Raw genomic sequence first — 26,932 nt, forward strand, 5'->3', positions numbered from 1 at the left:
CCTGGAAAGGCAGCAGTAACTGTTCGCAAAGTGTCAGCTTGAGCCAGATGCTGGGACCGACATCTCCGCTGAGCAGGTTCCACTGTGGCTGGAAGAGCATGGGAGACCACAGCGGACATGGTTCGTGATTCACCCTGTGCAGCGATGGGAACTCGACATCTAACCTCTGTAACCATCATGAAAAAAAATCATCTCCGTATATGGATTTTTAAATAAATTCAATTCCATAAGCAAATGAATGTCATCATCACTAATCTAAACATTGCCTGGATGTATGTTCTACATCTGATGTTCATTTGGGATCCGGAAGAGGGAAGTGCCTCTAAATTTTCTTTTCTCACAGAGAATAAAAAGGATCATGTCAGCTTCTGCATTGTATGAACAGAGATTTAAGGAAATGGAACAACAATTCAGTGCAAGGGGTTATCCTACACATTTATTAAAGAAGGCCAAAGAGGGAGCCAATATTGGATAAATCACAAGACAGCCAATTCAACTTGAATACCCTTTGTACAGTATTATGATCCCACTAATCTTAAAGAAGGTGAGATAGTTAAAAATATTGACATTTCTTGCAACAGGAATATCCTAACATACCAACCTTCAAATGTCCTCCACTAATCTGTATTAAAAAAAAACTACCTACTATTAGCAATAAGCTAACTCAATCAGACCGTGGCATAAGGTTGTCAACCATCCAGAAATTCTGGGACAGTCCAAAAAAAGGGCACTTTTATGACCTGTCCGTAAAAAGTTTCTAGGGTGCCCATGATTTGTTTTTGAAGGTGATGAAATTTTACAATTTTTTTTAACTGTAATTTTCATCCTTTTACAGTTAAAATATGTCTTCACATCAGAATTATGGGCTGTAGGTTTGTTATAGTTTTACAATGCATCTGTAAAAATATTGCCTGTGAGTTTTTGATAAATCGACCAGAAAAAAATACAAACTCAAGTTGGCAACTGTGCCTTGGCAATTAATCCAGATGCCATAACAGTCTTTTCTATCCATCAGAAAAAAATGGAACATACCCCTATTAAAATTGTCCACAACAATATCATTAGGGAAAAATATTTTCCCCATCTCCACACAGGTCACTAATAAGATTAGTGGCTATTTTACATGTGAATCAAATAATGTGATCTATTTGATCAACTGTCCCTGTAGATTTCTACAAAACTATCCATCATGAAGGTGTCTGCATTAATAATCATAAATAAAAGATCAGATGTGACAATATTTTATTGCCATTTTCATCATTTCAAAGAAAAGAATCACTCCATTGCCCAGCTGAAATTCCAAGTCATTGAGCAGGTGAGAATTCAAACAAGCAATGTTAATAAACTCCATTGCGGTAGAGAAGAATTCTGGATCCACACACTGCAGATTTTGGATCCCAAGAGACCTAATAAGGAATATGAAATTAGTAGAATTGCATGAGACATATAATCTTCTCTCTCTTCATTCTAAGACACCACAGACATGTTAAACCATTTGAGAGAGTTAAAATTTATATCACAGAGCTGAATTAAATACTATGCCTATTGGATTGATTTTGTCTTTAATTATAAAATAGAATAATAATGGAGATTTTGGGTACAATTGTTTTTAAATTTGTTTTAATTTGCACATTCTTTTGAATACTATGTATCTGATTTATTTATATGTCAGTTGGAGCATTAATTTAGGACCAATTAACCCTAAATATGTTAAATTGGTTTAATGTTTGAGCAAAAGATCTCTTATCTTTATATAGTAGATGGGTATTTTATATCTACAACTGTTATAATATTAATAATGGCAATACCCTAACTTATTTCTAATGCTATAAAATTCAATAATTTTATTTTATGAAGATTATACACAACCTATTATGGTGGCAATATTTGACTTTCGACTATCCTCTGCACTAATCCGTACCTCCCACTCCCGACTCCAAACTTCTCATGTGTTGCGCCAATCCTCTGGAGTGCTCTTCCCCAAGAAATTAGGACAGCCACAACTTGCACAGTTTTAGGCACTCAAAACACATTTGTTCAGAGCGACCTATCATGTTCCCTAATCAAAGTAATTTTATGTGTAAGTGTGTGTGTAGCCCATTCACTATTTCCATCTATCCCCACCCCCTGAAGATGGCTGGACCTTCACTGTAAATACATCATTGTAAATACACAAATGTACTTTGTATCTCCCCCACTGTTATGTTTGAAACTGTTAAAATGTAAAGCGCTGCGGAATATGTTGGCGCTATGTGAATAAAGATTATTATTATTATTTATTATTATGGCACCATTTATTCCATGGTGCTTTACATGTGAGGAGGGATATACATAATAAAAACAGGTACAATAATCTTGAACAATACAAGTCACAACTGGTACAGGACGGAGAGGACACTGCCCGCGGGGGCTCACAATCTACATGGGATGGGTGAGGATACAATAGGTGAGGGTAGAGCTGGTCGTGCAGCGGATTGGTCGATCGGTGATTACTGCAGGTTGTAGACTTTTCAGAAGAAGTGGGTCTTCAGGTTTTTATTGAAGGTTTCGATGGTAGGCGAGAGTCTAATATGTTGTGGTAGAGAGTTCCAGAGTAGTGGTGATGCACGAGAAAAATCTTGTATGCGATTGTGGAAAGAGGAGATAAGAGTGAAGTAGAGAACGAGATCTTGTGAGGAACGGAGGTTGCATGCAGAAAAGTACCGGGAGACGAGGTCACAGATGTATGGAGGAGACAGGTTGTGGATGGCTTTGTATGCCATGGTTAGGGTTTTTTAATGAAGTCTCTGGACAATGGGGAGCCAGTGAAGGGATTGAAAGAGGGGAGAGAGAGACCTTGGAATAGCGGGGGGGTACAGGTGGGTTAGTTGGGCAGCAGAGTTTAGAATAGATTGGAGGGGTGGGAGAGTGTTTGAGGGGAGGTCACAGAGCAGGAGGTTGCAGTAGTCAAGGCAAGAGATGATGAGGGTATGGACTAAAGTTTTTGCAGATTCTTGATTTAGGAATGTACAGATCCGTAAAATATTTTTGAGTTGAAGGCGGCTGGAAGTGGAAAGGGCTTGGATATGTTGTTTGAAGGAAATATCAGTGTCAAGGATTACCCCGAGGCAGTGAGCTTGTGGGACTGGAGAGAGTGGGCAGCCGTTTACTGTAATGGATAGGTCCATTGGGGGGGTCACATGAGATGGGGGAAAGATGATGAATTCTGTTTTGTCCATATTAAGTTTTAGAAATCTAGTGGAGAAGAAGGATGAAATAGCGGACAGACATTGAGGGATTCTGGTTAGTAGGGAGGTGATATCTGGTCCAGAGATGTACATCTGGGTGTCATCAGCATAGAGATGATACTGAAAGCCGTGAGATTCTATGAGCTGTTCCAGGCCAAAGGTGTAAATGGAGAAGAGCAGGAGCCCTAGGACTGAACTTTCCGGGCCTCCAACAGATAGGGGGTGAGGTGGTGTGTGAGTGGGAGACGCTGAATATCCGGTCTGTTAGGTATGAAGAGATCCAGGATAGGGCCAAGTCTGTGATGCCAAGGTATGAAAGGGTCTGTAGTAATAGGGAATGGTCCACAGTGTCAAAGGCAGAGGACAGGTCCAGGAGGAGGAGGACAGAGTAGTGTCACTGGTGATCTTAGTTAGGGCAGTTTCAGTGGAATGTTGTGACCAGAAGCCAGATTGTAAGCGGTCGAAGAGGGAGCAGGAAGAGAGATGGAAAGACAGTTCAAGACGGACGTGTTGTTCCAGTAGTTTTGAGGCATAGGGGAGAAGTGATATAGGGCGTTAGCTAAGATACAGAGGATGGGTCAAGAGAGGGCTTTTTGAGGATAAGTGTTATTGAGGCATGTTTAAAGCTTGAGGGGAAAACACCAATTGTTAGTGATAGGTAAGAGATGGGTTTGGGCTGGGATGAAGACTGTGACGAGGTTTGCGATGAAGTGGGATGGGATCATTTCAAGTGCACAGGTGGTGAGATGCGATCTTGAGTGTAGAGTGGAGAATTGATCTTCTGTAATGGCGGAGAAGATGGTTTGGAGGTGGAGGGCTGGGAAGTTGGGAGGATGGGCTCTGGGGGTTGTTAACCAAAACTGTCTCTGATGTTATCAATCTTCTGCTTGAAAAATGAGGCAAAGTCTTCAGCTGGGATGAGTGGAGAGGGAGGAGGTGCTGGGGGACAGAGGAGAGAATTGAAGCTGTTGAATAACTGTTTAGGGTTGTGAGACAGGGAGGATATGAGAGATGAGAAGTAAGTTTGTTTAGCTGTGGTGAGTGTGGTCTTGAAAGTAGTGAGGGACTGTTTGAATGCGATAAAGTGCTTGTTGGAGTGGGATCTTTTCCATCTCCGCTCAGCAGCCCTGGAAGCTCTTCTCAGTTCTTTGGTCAGGCTGGTGTGCCAGGACTGTCTGTTGATTTTGCGAACTTTGGTATGTGTGAGAGGGGCAACAGATTCCAAAGCTACAGCTATTGTGGTGTTATATAGAGTGGCATCCGCATTGTGTAGGGAACTTATGTCTGTTAGAGGGAGGAGGGATTCAGAGAGTGTGTGTAGATCAAGGTGTTTAAGATTTCTGCGAGGGTGTGCAAGTTTGTGGGGTGGGGATTGTAGACAAGGAGTGGAGAGGAAAGAGAATGTGAGTAGGTTGTGTTCAGAAAGAGGAAGAGGTGAGTTAGAGAGGTTAGACAGGGAGCAGAGGTGGATGAAGATGAGGTCCAGTATGTGACCATCTTTGTGAGTGGCTGCAGAAGACCATTGAGTGAGGCCGAAGGAGGAAGTGAGAGATAGAAGTTTAGTGGCAGCTGAGAGGGAAGTGTCAATGGGGATGTTGAAGTCGCCCATGATGATAGTGGGGATGTCCGCAGAAAGGAAATGAAGTAGCCAGGTGGTGAAGTGGTCAATGAAGGTGGTGACTGGCCCTGGGGGCGGTAAATAACAGCCAGTTGGAGGTTGGAGGTGGAGTAGAAGTGCACAGAGTGCACCTCAAAGGAAGGGAGGGTAATAGAGGGTAGCAGTGGGATTGGGGTGGAGAGAAGTTATCTGACAGAAGAAAACCAACTCCTCTGCCATGCTTGCTGCTGGGGCGGGGTGTGTGAGAAAGGTTGAATCCACCATACAAAAGTGCAGCAGTAGAGGCTGTGTCAGAAGGGGTGAGCAGGTTTCGGTGATGGCGAGGAAGGAAAGTTTGGTAGTAACAAAAAGATCATGGATGTAGGAAAGCTTGCTGCAGACAGAGCGAGCGTTCCACAGAGCTCCTGTTGGTGGGATTGGGGAAGCGGGGGCTGGGCGAATGGGTATAAGGTTAGAGAGGTTACGGAAATTTGTGATAGAGCATGGATGGGAGGTAGAACTGACTGTGGAGATGTGGTGAGGAGGACCAGGATTTGGAGAGATATCAGCAGCAGTGAGAAGGAGCAGAGAAAGTGTTAACAGGTGGGAGCAGGAGAGGGCATGAGGTGGCTGTCTGTGCTTGGAGACAGAGGATTGTATGTTGAGGAATAGTTGTGAGGAAGAGGTGAGATGGATGGGGAGGATTGAAGAAGAGATAAACAGTTCCTTACTAGGTGTAGGGATTAGGGGGGTTACCAGAAAGTGAGGGATGATACGGGTGAGAGTGAAAACAAACAGAAACATTTGATATATAATAATCCTAATAAATATAACTGACTGAACATTATTTTCAAGTTATTACATCTGGATTAATGTAAGGGAATATCTAGTGTTCAGTGTAAGTATTCTTAATAGAAAAAAGTAAAGATTGATCCACGAAATGACTAATATAACTAGTCTATTGATTATAATGTACATTCTTGGGTGCCATCTGAGATTAGAACCTTAATGGTTCAATTCTAAAGTGGATTATCTGAAAGATAAGGTACATACATATAAATGCTATTCTCAGCCTACTACATTACTGTTATCTATAGATGCGCAGGATTGGATATGATTGCAGCATGTCACATTATATTATTAACACAGATATAGACATATACAAATGATCTAATACCTGATGATATAATGATAATATCTATGTAATAGGTATGGAGAGTATGTATTTGCTTGTTTGAATATGGCTTGAAATTCCATTGTCCATTGTCTGATTACACGCTGAAGACGAGTATGCAGGTGATTGGGGAGAAGTGATAATGACGTGTCTGCTGATCGATCCAATTGACAAGTGGTATGTCAGTATGACGCTTCTATATTGAGGTCCGATATCGATTGGAGCATAGGGGTAAGTGACTATCCGATTGGTCAGTGATATCCATGATATCGATGATATAGAACACTATTTATCTACATCGAATCACTAGGGGCCTCTCAAAAAGTTTAGTCCAATTCCTATTGTCTGTCAGTTTCAAACAAGTTAATTTGCTCAATGTGGTTGTTGTCACTTCCTGCAATTTGTGAAATCTCTACTCATTGGCTCCTAAAGTATACAGAGGCTATATATAGATGGCTTGTATGGCCGGTCACCATTCTAGCCTATGTCTCAACCCCTGATTAGGACAAGTGTGCTAATATACAGTTCTGGCAAAAATTAGAAGACCACTGCAAAATGTTCAGTTTGTCTGATTTTTCTCTTTATAGGTATACTTTTTTAGTAAAATGTAAATTGTTCTTTTAGTCTATAAACTTCTGACAACACGTTTCTGGATTTCCAAGCAATAAATTTTGAATCTTTTTCTGACAAAGAAAGATGGTCAAAATAAAAAACCTGTGCTTTTAGACCTCAAATAATGCAAATAAAACAAGTTCATAATAATTTAGAAACAACAATACTAATGTTTTTTTCTCAGGAAGAGTTCAGAAATCAATATTTTGTGGAATAACCATGATTTAATCACAGCTTTCATGTGTCTTTGCATGCTTTCCTCCAGTCTTTCACACTGCTTCTGGCGCAGAAATTTAAGCAGTTCCTCTTTGTTTGATGGCATGTGGCTATCCATCATCCTCTTGATTACATTCCAGAGGTTTTCAATGGGGTACAGGTCTGGAGATTGGGCTGCCCATGACAGGGGTTTGATGTGGTGGTCTCTTAATATTTTCCAGAGCTGTAAGTCCTATTCTGCCAAATAGAGGTCAGCACTCCAGGGTGTCACCCACTTGCATAAAAGTGAAACAAGCTCAATATATTTAGATGAATAAGCAGGCAAATTAGGGGCACTTCCTTTTTATACCCTACCCTCTCTGAATTTTAATTAATAATTAATAAAAGTTAGTTTTAGGCTTTCTAGTGAGGGTTTATTTGGGGTTCTCTCCAATTTGTTAATAATTATCTAATAAGTCACTAAAATTCGTTTGGATAGAATTTATATTATCAATACCTAAATGCATTTCTTAATTTGATAATCAAACATGTTCTTTCATTATATTATTTTTCTTTTTTTTATTTAGCTATTACAAAATGAATCTTTTTCTGAGGGAGGGTACATATTAAATATAAGAGGGACATTTATTGATCTATAACTCTGTGATATTATCCTTGCAAATGTTTCTAATGTAATTTTAATTTTTTCTCCTTTAAAAATTATGTGTTCTCTCTTCCTGTTATTGGCAAAAGCTTGGAATGGGCTGAAACACGTCCAAATTAATTGCTGGATAAAAAACAAGTTCTCCGTAATGTGAATGCTGGAACCTTATGGATGTTTATTGTTTGGATCTCCACGAGCACTATTCAAATAATAGAGTGCTGATCTTTCTGATATATCACAGATATATTAAAAACTGAGCTTGACAGAATAGTGTTACAGAATGATCTAGATGAGATGACTGAATTGGCAAACACTTGGCAAATGAGGTTTAATGTTGATAAATGCAGAGTAATGCACCTAGGATGGAATTCAAATGGAAATATACTTGAAACTACAGAACAGGAGAAGGACTTGGGTATTCTGGTTACAAGTAATCTGAGCAGCAAAAGCAAGCAAGATTTTAGGATGTATTTAAAAAGAGAATCCTGTGATCCCAATATATTATTACCCCTTTATAAATCACTTAGAAGGTCAAAATTGGATCCAGTTTTGGGCTCCACATTTCAAAATGAAATCAAATTAGAAATCAAGAGATAATTCAAAGGGAGGCAGCTAGATTATTATATTGGATGAAAGGTCTCTCTCATGATGAGAGGTTAGAAAAGACTGTAATAAATCCAAAATGTTTCCAGCAATCAGGAGTAATGGAGTGTTTGAGACCAATGAGTCTTTGTAGTAAATTAGCTCTACCATCCTCATCCAACCTCAAATGAATTATTTTAGTGATAGACATTTTCACAGTAACTATTTGAAGCCATCATAAAGGTGTTTGTAGCCTTTAACCCCTTACTGCCATGGGTTGGAATAGTACAGTACAGACCAAAAGTTTGGACACACCTTCTCATTTAAAGATTTGTCTGTATTTTCATGACTATGAAAATTGTACATTCACATTGAAGGCATCAAAGCTATGAATTAACACATGTGGAATTATATACTTAACAAAAAAGTGTTAAACAACTGAAATGTATGTCTTATATTCTAGGTTCATCAAAGTAGCCACCTTTTGCTTTGATGACTGCTTTGCACACTCTTGGCATTCTCTTGATGAGCTTCAAGAGGTAGTCACCCGAAATAGTCTCCCAACAATCTTGAAGGAGTTCCATTGTTGGCCCTTTTGTCTTCACTCTGCGGTCCAGCTCACCCCAAACCATCTCGATTGGGTTAAGGGCTGGTGACTGTGGAGACCAGGTCATCTGGCATAGCACCCCATCACTCTCCTTCTTGGTCAAATAGCCCTTACACAGCCTGTAGGTGTTTTTGGGGTCATTGCCCTTTTGAAAAATAAATGATGGTCCAACTAAACGCAAACCAGATGGAATAGCATGCCGCTGCAAGATGCTGTGGTAGTCATGCTGGTTCAGTATGCCTTCAATTTTGAATAAATCCCCAACAGTCTCAAAAAGATAAGAACAACTCCATATCACCAGCAATAGAATAGAGGGGTTACAAGGACACTAAACTTCATGAGGGCAAATTTCCAACGGATGAGAGAGGATCTTGGTGCAATTAACTGGGACGATATCCTGAGACATAAAAATACACAAAGAAAATGGGAGACATTTATTAGCATCCTGGATAGGACCTGTGCACAGTATATACCGTATGGGAATAAACATACTAGAAATAGGAGGAAACCAATATGGCTAAATAGAGCTGTAAGGGGCGCAATAAGTGACAAAAGGAAAGCATTTAGAGAATTAAAGGAAGTAGGTAGTGAGGAGGCATTAAATAAATACAAAAAATTAAATAAATTCTGTAAAAAGCAAATCAAGGCAGCAAAGATTGAGACAGAGAGACTCATTGCCAGAGAGAGTAAGAATAATCCTAAAATATTCTTTAACTACATAAATAGTAAGAAACTAAAAAATGATAGTGTTAAAAATAGTCTGGGTGAAATGGTGGATGAGGATGAGGAAAAAGCCAATATGCTAAATGACTTTTTTTCATCAGTATTTACACAAGAAAATCCCATGGCAGACAAAATGACTAGTGATATAAATTCCCAATTAAATGTCACCTGCTTAACCCAGCAGGAAGTATGGCGGCGTCTAAAAATCACTAAAATTGACAAATCTCCAGGCCCGGATGGGATACACCCTCGAGTACTGCAGGAATTAAGTACAGTCATTGATAGACCATTATTTTTAATCTTTAAAGACTCCATAATAACAGGGTCTGTACCACAGGACTGGCGTATAGCAAATGTGGTGCCAATATTCAAAAAGGGGACAAAAACTGAACTCGGAAATTATAGGCCAGTAAGCTTAACCTCTACTGTGGGTAAAATCCTGGAGGGCATTCTAAGGGATGCTATACTGGAGTATCTGAAGAGGAATAACCTCATGACCCAGTATCAGCATGGGTTTACTAGGGACCGGTCCTGTCAGACTAATCTGATCAGTTTCTATGAAGAGGTAAGTCCTGGATTGGACCAAGGGGACCCAGTGGATGTAGTGTATATGGACTTTTCAAAAGCTTTTGATATGGTGCCACACAAAAGGTTGATACATAAAATGAGAATAATGGGGATAGGGGAAAATATGTGCAAGTGGGTTGAGAGCTGGCTCAGGGATAGGAAACAAAGGGTGGTTATTAATGGAGCACACTCGGACTGGGTTGCGGTTAGCACTGGGGTACCACAGGGGTCAGTATTGGGCCCTCTTCTTTTTAACATATTTATTAATGACCTTGTAGGGGGCATTCAGAGTAGAATTTCAATATTTGCAGATGACACTAAACTCTGCAGGGTAATCAGTACAGAGGAGGACAATTTTATATTACAGGATGATTTATGTAAACTAGAAGCTTGGGGTAATAAATGGCAAATGAGCTTTAATGGGGATAAATGTAAGGTCATGCACTTGGGTAGAAGTAATAAGATGTATAATTATGTTCTTAATTCTAAAACTCTGGGCAAAACCGTCAATGAAAAAGACCTGGGTGTATGGGTGGATGACAAACTCATATTCAGTGGCCAGTGTCAGGCAGCTGCTACAAAGGCAAATAAAATAATGGGATGCATTAAAAGTGGCATAGATGCTCATGAGAACATAATTTTACCTCTATACAAGTCACTAGTTCGACCACACTTAGAATACTGTGCACAGTTCTGGTCTCCGGTGTATAAGAAAGACATAGCTGAACTAGAGCAGGTGCAGAGAAGAGCGACCAAGGTTATTAGAGGACTGGGGGGTCTGCAATACCAAGATAGGTTATTACACTTGGGGCTATTTAGTTTGGAAAAACGAAGGCTAAGGGGTGATCTTATTTTAATGTATAAATGTATGAGTGGACAGTACAAAGACCTTTCTGATGATCTTTTTTATCATAGACCTGAAACAGGGACAAGGGGGCATCCTCTGCGTTTGGAGGAAAAAAGGTTTAAGCATAATAACAGACGCGGATTCTTTACTGTAAGAGCAGTGAGACTATGGAACTCTCTGCCGTATGATGTTGTAATGAGTGATTCATTACTTAAATTTAAGAGGGGACTGGATACCTTTCTGGAAAAGTATAATGTTACAGGGTATATATACTAGATTCCTCGATAGGGCGTTGATCCAGGGAACTAGTCTGATTGCCGTATGTGGAGTCGGGAAGGAATTTTTTCCCCCAATGTGGAGCTTACTCTTTGCCACATGGGTTTTTTTTGCCTTCCTCTGGATCAACATGTTAGGGCATGTTAGGTTAGGCTATGGGTTGAACTAGATGGGCTTATAGTCTTCCTTCAACCTTAATAACTATGTATACTATGTAAACCAACGGAATGTGCAAAAATATGAACCAAGTAGTGATTGACTTACTGAAGACCTTGCCTTTACATCAAATAAACTTATGGCCAGAGATGTTGCCAGACTTGGTAGACTTGCATAACCACATCCCAGTGAATTCCACCAACTGCTCTCCAGCCTACCTGATGAGAGGAAGATCTAGTAAACTACCAGTTGATCTAGACATGGGAGTCCTAACCCCAGAAAATGCCTCACCTGATGCAGATTGGAATACTGAGAGACAACAAAAGTACCGCCAAGTACAAGAGTGCATCGAAAGAAGTCTATCACAGCAACAACCAACATGCCCCTGCAATTCCCTTGTCACCAGGTGAACAAGTGCTAAAACATAAAAGAAGACTGCACAAACTTGAAGACCAGTGGGAGGCAGAACCGTATACTATCCTACCCTCAAACTTCGACAACACGAAAGTCTGCCTTATTAGTAAAGATGGAGGAGAAACTTCAACTGCAGTATCCAGAGACCATCTCAAAGTATGCCCTGATAAACTGAGGAACAAAGAAACAGACCCCGGAAAATCTCCACCCATGGAAGAAAAAGAAAAGAAAATTCACATCGTTTTTGGAGATTTTGCCCAGTCTTGGACTCAGATACATCAGGCCATAGTGATACCTGTCTTAACTTTTCCCCAGCTGGAAAAACAAGAAGTGACTCAGAACCATCCTGAACCAGAAGAGACTTTTCACCAGCAGGTTCAAGCAGCAAATATCACCCCAGCAGTGGAACCAGAGAGTCCACCCTCTGCTATTGGTGAAACTGTCAGACCTATGGTGAATCTGAGAAGTCACAGACAATTACCCAGCTTGCCCACAAAATGCAGGCCTACAAATAGTACATGCACCAATGGGTACACATCAGCAAACATCTTAGACCAGGAATTACGTAGGTCTACTCGTAACACTATGGGTCAACTCCCAGCCCGTTACAGGGACTGTCAATAATTGGTGTTACTTGTTTGAAAATGTTTGCATATATTCCGTTACAGGTTTATAATGGACATTGAGGTAATGGACAGTGATTACCCAAAAACTTTCATTGTAAATGGTTTGGCACCCTCAAGGTGCACCCTGGTTCTGCCCACTTGCTGGTGTGGGTACATCCTTCTTTGTTTCAGCAGACTGAAGATAAAACCGTCTGGCATGGCGAATACCAGGTCTGGATATGCCTTGTAGCCTGCCTAAGCCTATGTTGGGGGTTTATGATGGGTCCCTCGCATCGGTACTGTTATACTTATGAACATGGACACCCTGGTATAAGGTCAGATATACTTTTATAAATTTGTTTGCAACGTTCAAGAATCATGCCTCCTGTAAGGGATGAAAAGTTATTAGCCTGTTTTACTGTATTTCTAATGTATTTACAAAAATGTCTTTTTTAACCTGTCGTTTATGTTTCCTTTCCCAGTCCATTAGTACTGGATTTAACGGGGGGGAATGTGGCATCCCAGGAGTTCGGGTACCACAGTAGTGCTGCCTTACTCTCGGGGAGGGTAGTGCTATGCCTGAAGACAAGTGAGATTCCCTTTGGCAAGTTATCACACACACAGCACCTTCAAAATACAGGCCAGGAGGGGGAGCTCAAAACGCTGTTTTAGAGGAGTCAGTTTAATCAGTACAGAAAGTCTGTGAGTGAGGACAGACAGGTACAGAGCACAGTGGAGATCCAGGACTCCAGTAGGCCATGAGTAGGCCTCCAGGGAGTCAGTGCGCAGAATCCGGGTACCGGGAGCCTGAGGCTTTTGTGGAACTATAAGACACAGAGTAGAACCGGAGGGCAGAGGATTACATGGACTTTGTCCATATTCACCTGTGGTACAGAAGCACCTTGGAGCCTGGAGTCTCCGTGAAAAGATCCCAGTAAGCACGGCTCGAGCTGCCTACCATACAGGTACCTGTCCCAGGAGAGGGGAACAAGTTAGGACTTTGCTGGGAACACTTAGAGGCAGCAGGGACCTCAGCTACAACAAGCGCAGAGTGGAAGGCTTCTACCTAACCTGCCAAGAGGATTCTGCTTGTCTCTTGAGTGCCTGGACTGCTAATTCACCTGTTGCCGGTGCCCTGGACTGTGGCCTGTCACCCATAGTAAACCAGGTAAAGACTTACAGCTTGTCTCCTTCATTTATTTACTGGCTAATACCATCCACGCCCTACGCCATAGGACCCCTGGGGACCCCGCTTCACCTGTGGGAAGTGTAACATCTGTGCTGCTGCAACATCCCCCAGGGGACCCCTTCAATGCAGCGTCGGTTCTACTACTGACTGAACTCCACAGGTGGCGTTACGACAAACTTTGAACATTTTCCCCTTGAACGGTGAGGCCCAGGGCCATGGATCGGGTCGCAGCCACCGTGACATCCCCCTTGCGACCGGACCCGGTACCAAGTACCCCACTGCCCTGTGGGCGACTCACAAGTGCATATGATACCATTTTAAGCACTACAGTACCACTTGTATGTCGACTGGAAATAAAACTGCAGGCAATGATGCAATGTGGTAGTGATGCAGGAGGAAGAGGAGCAGGAGAATAAGGTCACATTTTCCATGTCATCAGGCTGTCCATACACAGCTCAAAGACTGGGATGTTGTACCAACAACAGCCAGGTACACAAATGTCCAGCTAGGGGACAGTTTGGAGGATGATGAGGAATAACAGCCGTATTCACAGTGGGGTGGCTCACAGATCAGTTCACAGGCATCACTGAATAGCGAGGACCCAGATAATACACCTGCCACTGAGGACAGATTGTCATTGCTTCTGGTCAGACTGGCACACATGAGCCAATGTATGTTGCAGTGCTTCGCAATGACAGCCAAGTTCCCCGTACTGTCATCAGTGCAAATTACTGGGTTACTACCCTGTTGGACCACTGTTACAAGGACAACCTATCATCATTGCTTCTGTCACTTGAATGGGATCAAAAAATGAATCAATATAAGAATGCACTGGTAAAGAAACAACTAATGGCTTTCCCACCTGACAGCAGCGACTCAGTGGAACAAGGCAGATGTGGTGGAGGAAGTCACTAACACAGATGTGGCACCAACTCAAAAGTCAGGGTTAGCATGGCTGCAATTTGACAGAACTTTATGAGCACATCACACAAGCTAGCATCATAATTTGATTTTGCCTGTATCAGCAGGAGGCAATATTTCACCAACATGGTGGAAGAGTACAAGTCCACACATATCCACGTACTAACTGATGGGTCTGTCCAATGTAATTATTGGGTGTCCATGTCAGCAAGTGTCATACCAAAGCATGTCTTTAGCACTGCAAGTGGTGTCATCACAGACAACATGGTGAACCTAACATTCATTAAAGAAATCAGGCGTGGATCACCCTGGACTTCTCCATTCATTTGGCTGATGACACTATTATACCAGCCACCCCAGCCATGGTCACACTCAATTTTGCATTTGTTTCATCGTGTTGCTTCCCCAAATTTGAGCAAAAAATACATTTCAATAAAGCAGTGTTGGCCCCTTCCCTCTCTTCCAAATCCACCGCCATCCCCTTCTCCACTTGGACCTCTGCCTCATCATTACATTTTTTGTTATTTTTAGTTATTATTTTTTTGTCTCTATTATCTTAAGTAATTTTCCCGAAAAAAAGTGTTGCCCTTCACACTTCCTGTGCACCTCTGCCACCTCATCCACTTTCTCCTCCACTTGGATCTCTGTATCATGGTTCAATTTTTTGGTATATTTGGTTATTATTTTTTTGTCTGTTATTTTAAGCAATTTTCATTAAGAAAAATGCTGAACACTACCCTTCCATGTCCATCTCAACCTTCCCCTCCACTTGGACCTCTGCCTCATGGTTCAATTTTTTGTTATCTTTGGTTCTTTTTTGTCTTTTATTTGAAGTAATTTTCTTTAAAAAAAATGAATGAATAAATAAATAAATAAATAAATAAATATACAAACAAGGGTTACCCCCCTCCCCTTCCAATTCATAGCTATGAACTCCGGTCACCTTTTGACATCAGCGCTCATCTATACAATCTAGATGTAGCAGAGTTGGAGCCTGTTGTGGGACAAATGAATTATTGTTGGACTGGTGAGGAATATTGTGTTTTGTTATTTTTAATTTTACAGTATTAAATATATGAAAGAGGGGGGTGAGTGTTTTTTTCAAACAAAGATGTCTGTGTTTTTATTTCAATTAAAGTACCTTAGTCTGGGTATGTTTTTATTACATTTAGATTATGGTGTTATTAATGGAGGTGTCTCATGGATGTCTCTCCATTACTAACCTGAGGGCTTGATGTCAGCTCACTTTACAAAGCTGACCTCAACCCCACAAATATTAACCCAATTGCCCCTGCCCAGTGCAAAGTGTCAGAAATGGCACATCTAATACATGCTTTTCTGGGCAGCTGTGGGTTGATATTTTTAGGCTGGGGAGGGCCAATATCCATGGACCCTTCCCAGCATGAGAATATTAACCCCCAGCTGTATGCTTTAGCTTGGTTGGTTGTAAAAATTGGGGAGGACCCCACACCATTTCTTTATTTCAATATTTGCAAAAAAATGCCTGGGGCTCCTCTATTTTTGATAACCAGCAATATAAAGCTGACAGCTGGAGCCCTCTGGGTTGAAAATATAGGGGTCCCCATGTCATTTATTTATTTATTGCGCAGGCACTGCTTGGAGAATACTCATCATTGTATGCCTGCTCTTGATGGTATCAGTAGAAAAAAATTAATACATTTGTAGAAAAAAAACATTCTGTCTTATGACTTGTAATGTTTTCAGTTTTTAGCTATTGAAGCTGTATGGGGGCTTGATTTTTTGTGTCTTCCTTATTGATACCCCCTTAGTGCATTTTTGGGAGGCATTGTTGCAGCAACAAAAAACAACCCGGGTGTTTTGAGTTTTTTTGTCATTACAGCGCTTACAGAATAGGTTAATTAATTTTATATTTTGATTGATTTGATTTCTACTGATGTGGAGATATCACATACCATATTTTTCGTACTATAAGGCACACTGTACCATAAGACGCACCTAGGTTTTAGAGAAGGAAAATTTTAAAAAAATTGAAGCAAAAACCGTGGTCAATTCTGTATTAACATCCCCCATCCTGGTATACAGTGGGTACAGTAAGTACTCAGACCTCTTTAAATTTTTCACTCTTTGTTTCATTGTAGCCATTTGGTAAATTCAAAAAAGTTCATTTTTTTTATCATTAATGTACACTCTGCACCCCATCTTGAATATAAAAACCCCCCAGAAATGTAGAAGTTTTTGCAAATTCATTAAAAAAGAAATAATAAAATATCACATGGTCATAAGTATTCAGACCTTTTGCTCAGTATTGAGTAGACTCACCCTTTTGAGTTAGTACAGCCTTGAGTCTTCTTGAAAATGATGCAACATGTTTTTCACTCATGGATTTGGGCATCCTCTGCCATTGCTCCTTGCAGATCGACTCCAGTTCCATCAGGTTGGATGGTGATCATTGGTGGACAGCCATTTTCAGGTCTCTCCAGAGATGCTCAATTGGGTTTAGGTCAGGGCTCTGACTGGGCCAGTCAAGAATGGTCACAGAGTTGTTCTGCAGCCACTCATTTGTTATTTTAGCTGTGTGGTTAGGGTCATTGTCTTGTTGGAAAGTGAACCTTTGGCCAAGTCTGAGGTCCAGAGCACTCTGGAAGAGTTTTTCATCCAGGATATCTCTGTACTTGGCGGCATTCATGTTTCCTTCAATGACAGTCGTCCTGTCCCTGCAGCTGAAACACACCCCCATACCATGATGCTGCCTCCACCATGTTTCATTGTTGGGATTGTATTGGGCAGGTGATGAGCAATGCCTGGTTTTCTCCACACATACTGCTTAGAATTATCTCCAAAAAGGTCTATCTTCATCTCATCAGACCAGAGAATCTCATTTCTCATAGTCTGGGAGTCCTTCATGTGTTTTATAGCAAACTCCATATGGAGGCTTTCATATGTCTTGCACTGAGGAGAGGCTTCCATCGGGCCACTCTGCCATAAAGGCCCAACTGGTGGAGTGCTGCAGTGATAGTTGACTGTGGAAGTTTCTCCCATCTCCCTACTGCCTCTCTCACCAAGGCTCTTCTCCCACGACTGCTCAGTTTGGCTGGACGGCCAGCTCTAGAAAGACTTCTGTTGTCCCAAACTTCTTCCATTTAAGAATTATGGAGGTCACTGTGCTCTTAGGAACCTTAGTACTACATAAATTATTTTATAACCTTGGCCAGAAATGTGCCTTGCCACAATGTACATTTTTGAATTTACCAAATGGCTGCAATGAAACAAAGAGTGAAAAATTTAAAGGGATCTGAATACTTTCCATTCCCACTGGATATACGTATTTGTCCCCGATCTTGGTATACATGGTCCCCTCATCCCCATCCTGGTATTCATGGCCCCTCATCACCATCCTGGCATACATGGCTCCAATCCTGGTATACATGGTCTCCTCATCCCCATCCTGGTATACATGGTCCCTTCATCACCATTCTGGTATACATGGTCCCCTCATCATCATCCTGGTATACTTGGCTCCAATCTTTGTATTCATTGTCTCCTCATCTCCATCCTGGTATACATGGTCCCTTTATCCCCATCCTAGTATACATGGCCCCCTCATCCCCATACTGATATGCATGGCCCCCTCATCATTATATTGGTATGCATGACCCCCTCATCCCTATCCTGGTATGCATAACCCCCTCATCCCTATCCTGGTATGTATGGCCTCCTCATTCCTTTCCTTGTTTGCATGGCCCCCTCATTCCTAACGTGGTTTGCATGGCCCACATCCCCAACCTAGTATGCATGACCCCAATCCCAATGCTGGTATTCATAGCTTCCATCCTTATCCTGGTATGTATGGTCCCCATCATAAAAATGTAAAAAAAAAATCCTACTTACCTTCCCTGCGCTCCCTCACATTATCCTGTTCTGATGCCAGCAGCTGATATATGCGTGTTAGCAGCACATAGTAATGGTCGCGAGCTTCCTGTTAGTGTGCCTGCTATTAAAGAGAAATTAATATTCACTGCTCCCCATGCCCATAGTCTCTTCAACTTCTTGGCGCTGGCTTCAGTGCATAGAGATTGTACGGATTATGGGAGTGGGGAGTAGTGAATATTCATGCTTTTTTAACAGCGGTCACCGGACTTAGCCACAGCTGCCAGCTCCTGCCTCTGTGATCCGCCCGTCTGCCGCTGCCCCCACACCTACCCATACACAGCAAGCACATCCAGACTATAAAATGTGCCCTCCATTTTCCTCCAAATTTTTGGAGTAACAACGTGCATCTTACAGTCCGAAAAATACGGTATTTTTTTTCACTCTTTTTATACATCTATTTAATTTATTTGCAAAAAGGATGGTGATTATATATATATATATATATATATATATATAGTCAGATTTTTAAAAACATATTCCTCTTTTCACTGTATTTGTTAGTCCCCTTAATGGACTAGAACCTCAGTTCACCTATACAAAGCAATGCCACTTTATTGGTGTGTATGGGAAAAATCCTGGTCGCCTATGAACACCAGCAAAAAGCTGGATTTCACTGGCGTAGCATCATGACATTGGTGTGTATGGGAAGAATCCTGGTCGCCTATGAACACCAGCTAAAAGCTGGATTTCACTGGCATAGCATCATGACAGGAACCGGGTTCTTTAGTAGACACCCGACCATCATGATTGCCCATTGGCGCAGATAGGAAATTAGAATTGTGCCCCAACCAGGGCTGCATGCTGTTAATACCACTGTCATTTAACAGTTTATCTGCTGTGGGCGGAGCTCTTCTCATAAAAGGCATTTATAGGCAGATGGCAGCTGAATAACATAGCCATCATTTGCTGGAAAAGATGTGGGCTCAGGGGCAGTACAGCAGAAGTGAACATGCTATGAAAGAAAAACTGATAAGATGGTTTGTAATGAGACACAGCTAAACTCCGGTGTGTCACCCCAGAACTCAGTCATTCAGGAGGTTAGTCCAGGAGATCATGTCTGTATCATTACATTTCACACACTGAGAATTGCTCTAAGCTATAGTGGGGACGTGTCATTCCTTCCTTTCATTGTTAAGCCCCCGTCACACACAGCGAGATCGCTAGCGAGATCGCTGCTGAGTCACAAGTTTTGTGATGCAACAACGATCTCAGTAGCGATCTCGCTATGTGTGACACGTAGCAGCGATCAGGCCCCTGCTGTGAGATTGCTGGTCGTGTCGGAATGGCCTGGGCCATTTTTTGATCGTTGAGGTCCCGCTGGGTAGCACACATCGCTGTGTTTGACACCTTACCAACGACCTCGCTGACAGGACGTCCCATTGAATCGTCATGAAATAGGATCATTGTAAAGGTCGCTACAGGTCGCTACAGGTCGCCGCATCGCTGCTGCGTCGTTGGTGAGATCTCACAGTTTGACATCTCACCAGCGACCACATAGCGACGCTTGAGCGATCCCTGACAGGTTGTATCGTTGTCGGAATCGCTCAAGCGTCGCTATGTGTGACGGGGCCTTTACTGTCTGCTTATCATACGGGGGAAGAAGTATAAACACTCAGTGGAAACTCTTGCATAACCCCCACTTGGATTTAATTAAAATTAACTCATTAGTGGGTAAATAATTTGATTGCTAATATCTCTACAACAGAGAATTCAACATGAAGAATTTAGTGAAGGGTTCGCTTTAACATTATAGAGGGAAAATTTACTTGGGAAAACTAAGTGGTTGCACTGCATTTAAATGATGTTGTGTGCACATACTCTAATGGTGGTCAGATGGCTAGTTTTTCTAAAAGTTTTCTAGTGTCAAACATTTGCAAATTTTGCCACATTCTGTCAAAAAGCTACACATTTTGGAACAAGTTTTTTTGTTGTATGAAATTTATTGACTGGAATTTTGATGCCATTGTAGCCACTTTTCAAAAATGGATGTGGTTAACTATGTAATTTATTTTTCATACACAGTCCCAAACTAAATTGGGTAGCATAAAAATTAGAGAAATTTCAGGGCAAAATTATCTTAATATTGTATATTAAACATCATGTGACATTTTGAGTAATTGCGCTCCACAAAGAAGATTAATTTTTAAAAATCCTCTTATAAAAATTTATAGCCCAAATGTGTTTTTTGTTTAAAAAAAAATTGACCCCAAAATGGCAGAAAAAAATATGTCAAACTAATCTTTTTGACTGAATGTATTTTATATTTTATTATAGTCTTTAAAGTAACATCTGGGGGTAAAAAAAACCCCACTAAAATCAAAAATATTCTCCCTGCTGATGAAATGGAGACTCAAATACCCGAAAAAAAAAACCACTCAAATAGGCTGTATGTGAATCCAGCTGGATAGTTTTTGCATAAATCAGTTTGAAGCTAAACACCTCCGTCTCCATTCCTAATGCCTATCCCAGCAGGGCCCCGCAGGAGAGTAGCTCTTTGATGCATTCACGGTAAGCATTGCTTCTTCTAATTAAATGAATATTATTGATTCAACAAACCTCACTTGTTATTTACATTTAATGATAATGGTTCTACTGTCGTGCCGGAGTTTTCTTATTTTCAAATAATGTACCATCTTCCCTTGGAGATTCAGTTAATTAAGCTCATGCTGGACAAGTTGGCTTAAAACAAATATATATATATATATATAAGCTGCCAGTGCTATTATGCGATGAAATTACATTTGTTTCCAGTATTTTCTAGGGCATTTTGCTATCAAATAAGTCTTCAGAATTTAGTTAGTCAAAATAATCCCTGGACACAGCTTCATATTAAAGGGGTAACCACTTTATCTTCATTCTAATACATATGTTTGGGGCATTATTTTGAGGCACTTGCTAATTTATAAGTGTTTGCAAGTATTATAGATTGCTGTCTTGCAATTGTTTGTCTTTCTCAAAGACTGTCCTATCTGCAAAATAGCTGCTGATGGAGGAGTGTGTGGCTGCCCCTGTGAAATACAGATTTCTCTTTCCAGGCGGGGATGTTGGTATGTTCCTTCATTAGCTGCCATTTTGAGATCAACTGCCCAAGGATTGTTTATCCCTGTCTGTGCTCACTCCCTCTGTGTCTTCTTCTGTCAGGAGGCACCACCTCATTGTTATGGCCAAGCTTGGCGACAGTGCAACCATTGATTAATCTTCTAGGGTTTGTCTTGCCATCTAGACAGGAAGTTTGGGAGTTAACTACTGTACTAGTTCATCTGATTTTCTCTCTTCTGCAAACCTTGGGCGGAGCTCACACTACTTAAACTCCTGGCTTCCTACCTCTAGTTGCCAGTTATAAAGTCTCTTACCCTGTTTCAATTCTGTTTTCTGCCACTACCCTCCTTATTTTATTCCATTTCTGTGCTTTGCCTGGGTATAAACATTCTAATGTCTGTTGATTCTGTTTCTGGTCTCCTGGTATTGACTCAGCTTCCTGATCTCCTGGTATTGACTCAGCTTCCTGATCTCCTGGTATTGACTCAGCTTCCTGATCTCCTGGTATTGACTCAGCTTCCTGATCTCCTGGTATTGACTCAGCTTCCTGATCTCCTGGTATTGACTCAGCTTCCTGATCTCCTGGTATTGACTCAGCTTCCTGATCTCCTGGTATTGACTCAGCTTCCTGATCATCTTCTGCCAACCTGCTCAACCAGCCAGAATCCATTCTGTGGAGTTGGATGCAACACAGTTGATATTGTGTAAATCCAGATCCATGTATAGGAGTTAAAGGGTGAAGAACAGGGCACAGGGAAGCACTGTAGCTCAGTAATTAGCTTTGCTGTGTTGGAGCACTACATTCAAATCCCACAAAGGACATCATCTGCAAGGTTTGTTTTCTCCAAATTTGTGTGGATTTCCTCCATTTTCTCCCACACTACAAAGACATACTGATAAGGAGTTTTTGATTATTAACCCCAGTGGGGAAAGTGATGATAATATCTGTAAAGTGCTGCAGAATATTATGTTGCCATATAAGCAAACCATAATAAATAAATGAATACTGCTAGATGGAGTAACTGTCTGTGGAAGTCCTATTAAGAACTGTCAGTTTACCATGCACAGAGAATACTGACAAAGACAATCTGCAATTAGCAAGTGCTACCAAAGTATAAGCATTATGGATGTTATAATTTGAAACTTATAAAATATGGTATTCATATACCAAATATCAGCAATTACAAATACGGTAATTTTATATAATCAAGATAAAGAAGTGAAAATATTGTATCACATTATGACACAATGGTTCTGGTGTTTGCACTGTTTTGCGTTGTTGTATTAGTATTTTGAGTCTGATTCGCACAAGATTTGCATCAGTTTATATGATCTCTCCATGTTCTATCAACTTTCTTTTAGGCACTTGGATTTCCTCCATCAGGACATATACTATATACTAAGAAGGTAATATCCATTCATTAACCCCTTCATGACCTTGGGGTTTTCCATTTTTCCGTGTTCGTTTTTCGCTCCCCTCCTTCCCAGAGCCATAACTTTTTTATTTTTCCATCAATATGGCCATGTGAGGGCTTATTTTTTGTGAAACGAGTTTTACTTTTGAACGACATCATCGGTTTTAGCATGTCGTGTACTAGAAAACAGAAAAAAATTCCAAGTGCGGTGAAATTGCAAAAAAAAGTGCAATCCCACACTTGTTTTTTGTTTGGCTTTTTTTGCTGGGTTCGCTAAATGCTAAAACTGACCTGCCATTGTGATTCTCCAGGTCATTACGAGTTCATAGACACCAAACATGTGTAGGTTCTCTTTTATCTAGTGGTGAAAAAAATGCCAAACTTTGCTAAAAAAATAAAATAAAATTGCGCCATTTTCCGTGCCCATAGCGTCTCCATTTTTCGTGATCTGGGGTCGGGTGAAGGCTTATTTTTTGCGTGCCGAGCTGAGGCTTTTAATGATACCACTTTTCTGCAGATACGTTTTTTTGAGTGCCCATTATTGCATTTTAATGCTATGTAACGGCGACCAAAAAAAGTAATTATGGTATTTCAATTTTTTTTAGCGATCAGGTTAATGCATTTTTTTAAATGATAGATTGGGCGATTCTGAATGCGGCGATACTAAATATGTGTAGGTTTGATTTTTTTTATTGTTTTATTTTGAATAGGGCGAAACGGGGGTGATTTAAACTTTTATTTTTTTTCACATTTTTTTAACTTTTTTTTTTAACTTTTGCCATGCTTCAATAGCCTCCATGGGAGGCTAGAAGCTGGCACAACTTGATCGGATCAGCTACATAGCAGCGATCATCAGATCGCTCCTATGTAGCTGAAATCCTGCATTGCTATGAGCGCCGACCACAGGGTGGCGCTCACTGCAAACCGGCATCAGTAACCGTAGAGGTCTCGGCCTCTATGGTTACTATGCAGATGCATCGCTGACCCCCGATCATGTGACGGGGTTGGCGTTGCTCTCATTTCCGGCCCAATGGCTGGAAGCGCCGGTTAAATGCCACTGTCAGTGTTTGACAGTGGCATTTAACTAGTTTATAGTGGCGGGTGAATCGCGATTTCACCCACCGCTATTGCGGGCACATGTCAGCTGTTCAAAACAGCTGTCCCGGCTTTGATGCGGGCTCACCGCCGGAGCCCGCATCAAAGTGGGGGTTCTGACCTCAGACGTACTATCCCGTCCGAGGTCAGAAAGGGATTAATGTTGCACTTAGATTTCGTTGTTAAAAATTGTGAATTCAATTTTGACATAAATTAATAGAGAAATAGCCATTATTACATTCTTGATATTGTAATTAGTAATAGATTATTTCTGTATGATTAGAATGAGACACTGTGTCATATTTTTTTGCATTTAGGTGCTATTTCATCCATAATTTCTCTTTATCTGCAGTATACTCATTTAAACAAGACTTCCAAAATACTGTAAATAAGGTTATAATTCAATGTGGTTTGGGATTGTCATGTATCTGAAGGTCCATTTATTTATTTATTAGGTGCAGTCATATAGAGAGAAACATAACCATAGGTCCAATGCAATTGTTTTTCAAGTTGAAACTCACCGAAGGCTAGCGAGAGTAGGACATAGGGAGTTAAAAAGGAGCAAACATACATTATCTTATATTACATACTTTCAAACTCTTCTTCTAAAGAGCTATTGTTTCCAAATTTTGCACTGTTGAAGGCTAATAAACCTGAGTTAACTGTGCTGTGTAGGTTGTATCTGTGCAATGTACTACTGGTTCTTGGTGCACTGTGGGAAATGGAACAATTTAGAAGATTCAATAGAACACAAATTTTTAATTTGCATATTGATGTCCCAATATCACTGAAAGCCGATTTCACATATTAATTTTTTGTTTGATGTTTTCCGTGAACGTGGAAATAGACCGATTTTCATCAATGTCTTGGACCAGCTTCTTCGATCAATCAGTCAGTCAAAAATGGTCAACGCTAGGTTCTATCTATGAAAAACACATACAAAAAAATTGGACTTGTAAAACTGGCCTAAGACGTAGGATTGCTATGCTTTTCTCAATACGATAGCAATGCACTCTCATAACAGATTCTAGAAGGATACTCCATATCCTGTAGCTTAGCTTGTGATGAGGAAGCAGTTGTGATTAAACACAAGGCTAGATCATCATTAAAGGATGTCTGACATAACTACAAGCTTTGCTCTTTCCAAAGTTCCTGCTCTTTGTACTGATGTTTTAAAATCAGCTCAGAGCCAGAATGTCTGATGGTACAAAGCATCACTAAGCATTTTTGCTGCAGATCTACAGAATGCATAATGGCAGATGCATTGCCTTATTTTGCATTCTATGACTGTTATAAGTCAAGGCATATTTGCATTTTACTGTATTTGGAAAAGAATAAACTTTTCATCTTAGGTAGCTGCAAACTATGTAAGGTGACATTATAAGAATGATTTTTTTTGCATTGTGATGTTCTTGGTCAGTAAACAATACTGCAGAAAATAATTTAGGAACCCACAGATTTTAACCAGGTGCCCTAAAACAAAATCTAAAAAGGAACCCAACTTAATTATAACCTTCTCCAGCAGCTAGAGGTGACAAAGTTGGATAAGCAGTGATCTATCACATGTATAAGTGAGTCTTACGTGAAGTCATGAGGACACTGTTTAGTAACCTGGCAGATCTTAATAGGGCAACTATGGAGAGGCTTAGAGCTAGATACTCCCTCTACCAGATCCTAGCACTTCCACTGACCATCATCGTTTCGACCCTTTACGGGGATCTGGACAAACAGAGAGGCTCCTGTGTTGGGTCCATAGAGTAGCTGTTGACTGGTAGAGTTGAGCTGACAGGGGATGGTTAGAATTTGGAATCTATAACAGAAGGTCAGGGACAGGAACATAATTGCCAGTGAGAAGAATTGTCTAAGCACAGCCAAGGTCAGAAATGGGAAATAAACAGGCTGAACAGGAGATGAAAAGTTGGAGGAAACCAGCACAAGTATAAACTATAAAGGGCACCTCCCAGCACTATTCTGGGAGTTAAGTAGAGTGCGATGTTGATCCACCATCTATGGGAGAGCTGCTGGAGCACACTCACAACCATACTACCAGACTTGATAAGACTATAGGTCTCAGCTATACTAGCATTTCTGGCTTGAAGGAGGCTGCGTCACCTAAAGCTTTTAGTCCTGACATTTCCTCCTTCACCAGCACCACCTAAATAATGAATAGAGCCACGCCTATGGTGGCAGAAACAGGCATCACATGAGCAACTCCATGTGAAATTGTAACAGATGTCGTCTACCTTATCTGCACAATGAATTTTTGACTTGTTCTTTCGTTGCTCCTCATGTATTTCAATTTTTCTTTCTCACACAGACTCAGGCTTTCATGCATCTTCCATTCTAGTGTATGTTGCGTCGCAATCCATTCTGGATTTACATTAAAAGGTTATTTGTTGGTTTTTTTCAGTAAAAGTAATTTTTTCCAATAGAAAAATTAAAATGCATAGTAGATAAAGGCTTTTGGTTTCCAGAGGGTTTTCTGCCATTTTTGGATGTACTGCAGCCATTAAGTTTATGATACAGTTGTCCTCTAATAACATTGTCAAACTATGAGGAAGTTGTGGATGAGATTAAGGATGAGAAACTTAAAACTGAATAATTATGTCTCATCCTTAATCAATTCTGACTTTCTTTACTAGACATTTATTCTTTGTCTAATTGGATTGAATAATACAAGTGTTCAGTGGAGAAAACGGGAAATGGTTAGATACATCTAGCATAATTTTTTTTAAGTAGCCGACCCTATAGTTTATATTCATACAATCTGATGTGGAATAATACATACCCATTGGAAGGAGTTGGTGTGCAGAACTCATCAGCGGCTACTACACATTGTGCAGTTTGGCTCCAGTGAAGGATTATATGGAGCCAGTGCCAGAGGTAATAACAGCTGAGCAGGTGGGGTGCCATTTTTCAGACCCCTACAATCAATTTTAATGACCTACTATAAGTACAGGTAATCAATATCATTTGATCAGAGAATCACTTTAAGAATGAAGACTTGTTTGATTCAACTATATGATGAGTCCACATGGATGAAATGGTCTTTTGAGTTATAGTGTATATACTATATATGCTATTTTAACCCCTTAATTAAAATAGGTAAAACCAA

Source organism: Ranitomeya imitator, chromosome 2, assembly GCF_032444005.1.
Source record: "Ranitomeya imitator isolate aRanImi1 chromosome 2, aRanImi1.pri, whole genome shotgun sequence".
In the NCBI taxonomy this organism is placed as follows: Eukaryota; Metazoa; Chordata; class Amphibia; order Anura; family Dendrobatidae; genus Ranitomeya; species Ranitomeya imitator.